Raw genomic sequence first — 7,475 nt, 5'->3', positions numbered from 1 at the left:
CCATATGGCTCATTGAAAAGTGAAAACAAAACAAAACAAATAATTAATTGTTCGTCCAGCACTGTGTATACAACCATCATGAAAGAAATTAAACTGGGAGACATAGTGGGACTTATGTAATGGTACATTGAGTGAAATTGAAAAACAAAACAGTCAGATATATAAATATGAATTGCTTCTTTCATTGTTCCCTTAACCAACCCATCCATTTAACCTCTCTTTTATTTGAGTTCTATTTAGAACTAGGAGGGTTTCATGAGTATTACGCAGTTATAATAATTTTAGTATATTTTCAAACGACAATAAATGTAATTAACTTGTAGATTTTAACTTTATTAGTTAAAAAATTAAATCTATAAAACCAATCATTTGATATTTGGTTTAGCTATTTAAATTTTAATTTATTTAGATTTAGTTAAATTTCAATAGAAATCCAATTTGTATTTTCTTAAAATAACAATTATATTACATTTGATAACTATATTTATTTAATATCTAAATATATAAATTCTAGAAAATATGGTTTTTGTTTGATTTATATAAGATCATTAAACTAAAAATAATCTATTAATTAATCTAATAAATCAACCGTCAATCGTTCAACTTAAATACATTATCGTGATTAAAGTGAATAAGTTTATAATTTGGAAATTTAAATTAATTGTTTCTTTACACCATTTAATAGGTTTTGTTAAATTTTCAAATATTTAACTATCTAAAAAAATTTGACTTGGTTAATAATATCTTAATTATGCCTTTGTTAAGACATACTTTTAATTAATTTTGAAAATATATGTATCTAAGTTTTCTATATTTCCTATCTATGAAATATTTATATATTAAATATATTAAAAGTTTACTTTTATCAATGTTAATGATGATATATGAGTTATTAGCATATTTTATAAAATTTACTGATAAAATAAATTTAAATTAATGAAGTTGTTGATGTCATAACCAAATTTGATGTCAGGTCATATTTTCAGAAGTCATGTCATTTTCTTTGTGAGAATGATATGGTGATGGCATGTAAATAAATTTATAAAAATAACTTTGCAAATAATGTTTTGTGGATTGTAGCTTTTGCCCAATTTATATTACAGTGTCCTAAAATTTACTGTTTTTACTGAAAATAAACTGGTAACTTTTTTATTTCATTGGAATAAAATAAGTTCTGATCACCTTTTTGTGGTGAAGAAGTTTCTTATCACCTTTAGTTTAAATATTAAATCATATCCTGACTAAAAACAAATCAATTGATGGAAAATGAAATGAAATAATATGTAAACGATAGAGAAAATCGGGACCAAAATTAATTGTAGCAAAGACAAAGTGTGTTTTGTGGTGGTGATGGCACGGTCCCAGTGGGAATATGATTCCTCTCTTGTAGACAAACCTTAGACAAAAACCATTATGGTAATTAACTTCATCTTCATTTGTCAATAAGACCAAAAACAAATCTGGTTTCTTCCTTGTCCCGCATTATCTGTTCATGGGTTTGACTAAATATAAACAAAACCCTAATTTTGGAGACAATTAACGCCATTTTCAACTATTTGTTGCATACGTACAGCAATAACTGAAAACCTATTCAAAGTTAGGTGATCTGATAACACTAGTTGTTTCTCGTAAGAACCTCATAAGTTTTGGCAGGTAATCCAACCAAATTAATTTTTGTTACTCTATATATGATTTCACTACAAGTTCTAGATAAACATAATTGATCATTGGATTGTTAGGATAAAATATTAATTTATTCAGACGGCGACCTATTAGCTTATTAATATGTGTAGATGGACCGGTTTAAAGAACTATGTTGTTTCGCCAGAAAGGATGAAATTTTATACGTCTATTCTGTAAAATTAGACCCCATTTTTATCTAAGTTCATTTTGCAAGTAGTGGATTAATTTATATTTCATAATTGTAATATAATACTAGGTTAAGACCCGCACCTTGCGCGGAATGAATATTATTTATAAATTATTTTTAAGTATTACATATTTTGTACATATTATGAAATAATAAATATATATTGAATAATTAAAAATTTAGTAACTATTACGTATATAATTAAATTGGTACAAATACTTAAATAAATTTTATTTATCCAGACAAACACTTTTTTATATTTTATATGTTATAAAATTAAGTTTAAATGATATTAACATAGATATATAGTACATTTTTAATATTGACATCTCTTAAAAAATATTTTATACTCATATTATTTTTGATCGTTTGTATTTCTTTATAACAAAAATTTTAAACAAATGATAACAATAAAAACTTTATGGGATGTTTAATAGTTTTAGTAATTTATAATTTTAAAAACATTCAATACAAAGTTTAAAATCTAAATATTAAGTTGTCAATAATTGTTCAAAATGTTTATCAAAAAATTTCAAATCAAATTCGAAATTAAAATACTTATGTATTTTATATGGTATATAATTTATTTTTTAAAAATATTAATATGCATATATATAATATTTATTAAATGAGACTTCCTACTTATGAAATTTCATAATCATTTGTATCTTGTTATAACATAAATTTCAGTGTGAGAATTTTAACAACTTTAGTCATTTATATTCGTTTTTTAAAATTCAAACTATAACATATACGAAAAAATCTAATTTTTTATTATAGTTAATGTGGTTGTTTAATTTATTTTAAAATGAATTAAAAATGATAGAGAATAGACTGATTTTTATCAAATATTTATTATTCAAAATCATTAATTGTCATATATATACTTTAGCCACATTAGGTAATTCCGTAATTTTTATTTAAGGAAACAATGAAGAACATTTATGACTAATTTATAGTTAGTTTAATAAAAAGCTTATTATATATTTATATGGACCAACATATTTTTCTAAGGATTCTAAGAATGATTGTGATGATGACATGTGGCTACAAAAATATGTTGTAACAAGAAAAAATCTAAATTTTATTTTTATAGCTAATTTGATTGTTTAATTTATTTTAATAATATAAAATTAAACAAAAAATGATGGAGGAGATATAAATTGTTATCAAATCTTTGTTATTAAAATCATTAATTGTCATATATATATATTAGTCATTTATGGTAATTCCGTAGGTTTTTTTTTAAGAAAAGAAAATATCATATCATATCATTATATCATATAGTTTGACCAACTTATGTATCTAACAACATATAAAAATCGAATGTGGACCTACTTATTTTTCAATTGAATGTAATTGACTATCTAATTGAGTGCCACCTATGCATTGGGGTCTCTTTTAATTAATACAAAATTGAGGTTACATCTTTTCAAATGTTTCTCAATTAATATATAGGGGATGCTTCTCTTTTAATATATAGGGGATCTCATAAAATGCATGGCTAGTCACGGGTGATTTATGTATATGTGAGATTCCTAATATAGTTTTTTTTTGTCAACGATTCCTAACATATATAGTTTGATCCTATTTATTTACATTTTTTGGCAAACTGATTTTTAAATAAGATAATTATCAATATCCAGTTAGGAAGTAGGGATAGTTTAAACCTAACAAGAGATTGCCAAACGATGGCACAAACAGAGATCTTACGATTCGTTAAACGAGGCATATATAAAATAACTAACGATAAAAACACAAATTTGAGGCTTAAGTTCTTGAATTCTTGAAGTGACAAACCGCACCACTAGAAGTGAAACGTAGGCATTTCAGAAACATCATTTGCTTCCAGAGGGACACGTATAGAGTATAGTAAGCTAACTAACAATCACGTTCTTTCATAATTTGACATGCTGATGTTGCAAAACTATTGGAGAAAAATTAATGATATATTATAGACGACTCTTAGGCTAAGACGATTAATCAAAGCGATATGACAAAAATAGAATCCTAAGCTGATTGGTTACTTACAACTGTGGGGAGCCAACCACATTTTTCAGCAGCTTTCTTAAACAGAAAAGTAGACCTATTTGAGGGCGACTTATACCTGCCTGCTTAATCAAAGATTGCCGTTTTCATCGATTTAGTTACTAAAGTTTGCTTCATAAAAAAACATTAACATCATTTTAATAAATACTAGAGTTTGATCCGCATGTTTGTTTTATAAATTGTATAATGACTTTTCTATATAAATAGATTATTTGGATATTTTTAGGTTTCTACAATCTACTCACACCCAGAAGGATCCGATTTGAATCCGTCCAGAAATTTATAATATCCAAATAGATAATTTTAAAACTCAAAAAACACGATATTCAAAAAAATCGATTTGTACTGGAATGGGTACTTGGATGCCAATGTCTTATTGATTCTGTAAACAAAAAAAATTGTTAATCGGTTTGAATTTTTGTCGCGAATGAAGCAATTTCATTCAAACATATGAAATTATTATGGTTAACACGTAAAAATAAATGATTTCAAATTATTATAGTAAATACAATTAATAAAGTAGCTGGAAAGAGTGAAAAAGGTATATATAATAAAATACTTCCTTATGGTCCGAATATCAAACCACTTTTGGCTTTTTGTTGGAAACTTAAATGTCCCCCGAAATTGAGACATTTTGTTTGGCAAGTTCTCTCATGTACTATATCGGTTTCAAAAAACTTAAGGTCACGGGGGATTAATTGTGATACTCGATGTAGTATTTGTGGCGCAGAGGAAGAGTCAGTTAATCATGCTTTATTTGAATGTCCTCCAGCTCTGCAAACTTGGGCTTTATCGAAAATCCCCTCAGCCCCTGATGTCTTTCCAACGAATTCGGTATTTACCAATATGGATTATCTCTTCTGGAGATTGCCAAAAGAGCATGATTTTAGTAACTTTCCATGGATTATGTGGTACATTTGGAAAAATAGAAATAATAAAGTTTTCAATAATAGAGATGGAAATCCTCAGGAAATACTTAGATATGCAGAAGTGGAGAGCGAGGTATGGGCGGAAGCTCAGACTACAATTCCAAAAAAACAAGTTTTGGGCCCACAAAATGTTGAATGGCAAGCATTAGGACGGTCAAGAATTTGTTTTGTAGATGGTGCGTGGAAAGAGAATGACAAATTCACGGGGCAGGGATGGTTCTGCAGAGTAGTAGGATCAGAAGAGAAGATGATGGGGGCGATGAATCTCCGAAGAAGCTTATCAGCTCTACATGCCGAATGTGAAGCTTTGATATGGGCTATGGAGTGCATGAAGACCCTTGATTTTTCAGACGTAGTTTTTGCAACAGACTGTTCTCAATTGGTGAAGATGGTGTCCTCACCAGACGAATGGCCAGCTTTTGCTACACACATGGAGGAGTTTCGACGCAGTAAGTGTTTCTTTCCCTCCTTCAAGATTCGACATATACCAAGAGCAACTAATCTAGTGGCGGACAAGCTTGCACGAGGTGCTCGAAGTTCCCCTTCAGCTGTGTTTTATGTTGATTCTACCCCACCGGTTTGGTTTTCCGAGCCGGAAGGTTTCCTATCATAGTTTAGTTATTGTTGTCAAAAAAAAAAAATAATAAAATACTTAAAATAAGTTATTTATGTTTAGTACTTTGTAATAAATGTTATCGAATTAATTAGAAAAACAATAAATAAAGTAGTTAGAGTTAGTTAAAATGAATTAAATCTATAAGAAACCACTTAAGAATATGCAAGTATTATTTTGTATTTCAGTTTTAATAGAATAGATTTGTTTATGTGTATGAGTCATGATTTTATTGGTATAACATGTTGTTAATATAATTTAGCTTTGGGTTTACTTGTTTCCGCTAATCATACCACTTTCATCATACCAATCCTGTTTTATTAAAGCAAACTCATCTCATCTCTCAACTTTCCTTATATAAATTAACACTAGCAAAGTGATGATTATATTTGAAGTACAAAAACACTTGAAACAGTGTTTAAAATCTTCTTTATTTGAGTAAGAAATAAAAGGAATGAATTAAAACAAACGGCGTCGACTATGCAATGATAGAAAAACGATGGATAATCACATGGCGCTTTGCCTTTTGTAGTCACGAAAATACAATCTATTAAGATTTTTCCAATTATTAGTATTATCTCATTAATCGTCAGATAGAAAATCCAAGATGGATACTCCATGATCGATCTTGATAACCCAACATCTGACTAATTCGTTGAAACAAATTAACGCACTTAAATTTAGCTGTCCTTCACTCCTTTGTTTCTTTTCAACTTGCACTATATATAGTTTTTAAGTATCATTTACTATCTTTTTATATGATCGATCAGTTATGCAATTGGAAGAATATACGGTAACTAAACTAACGTTAATAACAACAATATATTTTTAAATCAATAAAGATCTTTTTTACAAAACGTAAATTGTTCCATCATTCTATGAACATGGAAAAGTTATCTACACACCACATGTCATGCTTTGACATCCAATACAAAGGGATAAAATGCATTTTCTTTTTATTATAACAACAAATCATATATGGTTTTCAATCTTTTCATCATATGAGGAACAATCATCATCTTTAAAATTATTAATATTCTGACTTCGTACGAACATTGCCTGACTACGAAAAAGATAGTAAAATATAAATAAAGAAAATAAATGCGGTTTTATTAGATGGGGTCTCTCTCAAATACATAACCTTAGATCGTAAAGAGAGAAATACATAACCTATTGGATCCATGAGATTAGTAGGAAAAACAAACATTTCATGATATCAAAAGGAAAAAGCTAAAGGCAATCATGCTAAATGCTGAGTTTTGGACAGTAAAGGAATGGTTGGCAAAAAGAATACATAGTAAAATGATGAAATAATGAAAGGTGTTTCAGTTTTTTTTTTTCATTTTAATTTAAAAGCAATTACCGTTTAATATTATAAGTTTATAACTGACGACAAAAATATGGGTTTTCACTCTCGAATCTAAACAATTATTGGTCTTCACCAATTCAGACAATCAAAAACTGGGTTGTACACTGTAAATGAAGAAGCCATCTTGGCAACTAATCAATACACTTATCCGAATGTCTATCTTAAACTTTGTGAATGAGAACGAAGATACTGCAGCCTTGTGAACTTAGTAGTGGCTAACTTTTGAGGATTTAAGATTTGCTTGAGTCGCAAATATAATGGAGTCACTGTTACAAAATTTCTTTAAAAAATATTGTCTTGAAAAGTTTTATAAATAAAAAATATTATTTTAAAATAGTTTATAATATAACTTTCTTTTGAGGATTTAGGATTAATTCAATATTTTCTTATTTTATTATTTTCAAACAATTTTTTATCTAAATTTTATTTATAATTTATAACTTTTATATTTCACTATATCAAAATACAAGTAACTAAAATGAAACTCTTTCAATTGTTTCAACCTTATGTTTTTATTACTGACTCTACATCTACTGAGTACTGTAGCTAGGTTTGGACATAAAATCGAGAGTCTAGTTTGAATTAAAGTCCGATATCTCATTTGAAATACAAAAATATCTGGATGGATATTGTAAGATGTTATAT

This window comes from Brassica napus, chromosome A6, assembly GCF_020379485.1.
Source record: "Brassica napus cultivar Da-Ae chromosome A6, Da-Ae, whole genome shotgun sequence".
Classification (NCBI taxonomy): domain Eukaryota; kingdom Viridiplantae; phylum Streptophyta; class Magnoliopsida; order Brassicales; family Brassicaceae; genus Brassica; species Brassica napus.
Note: the sequence above shows the minus strand (reverse complement) of the source record.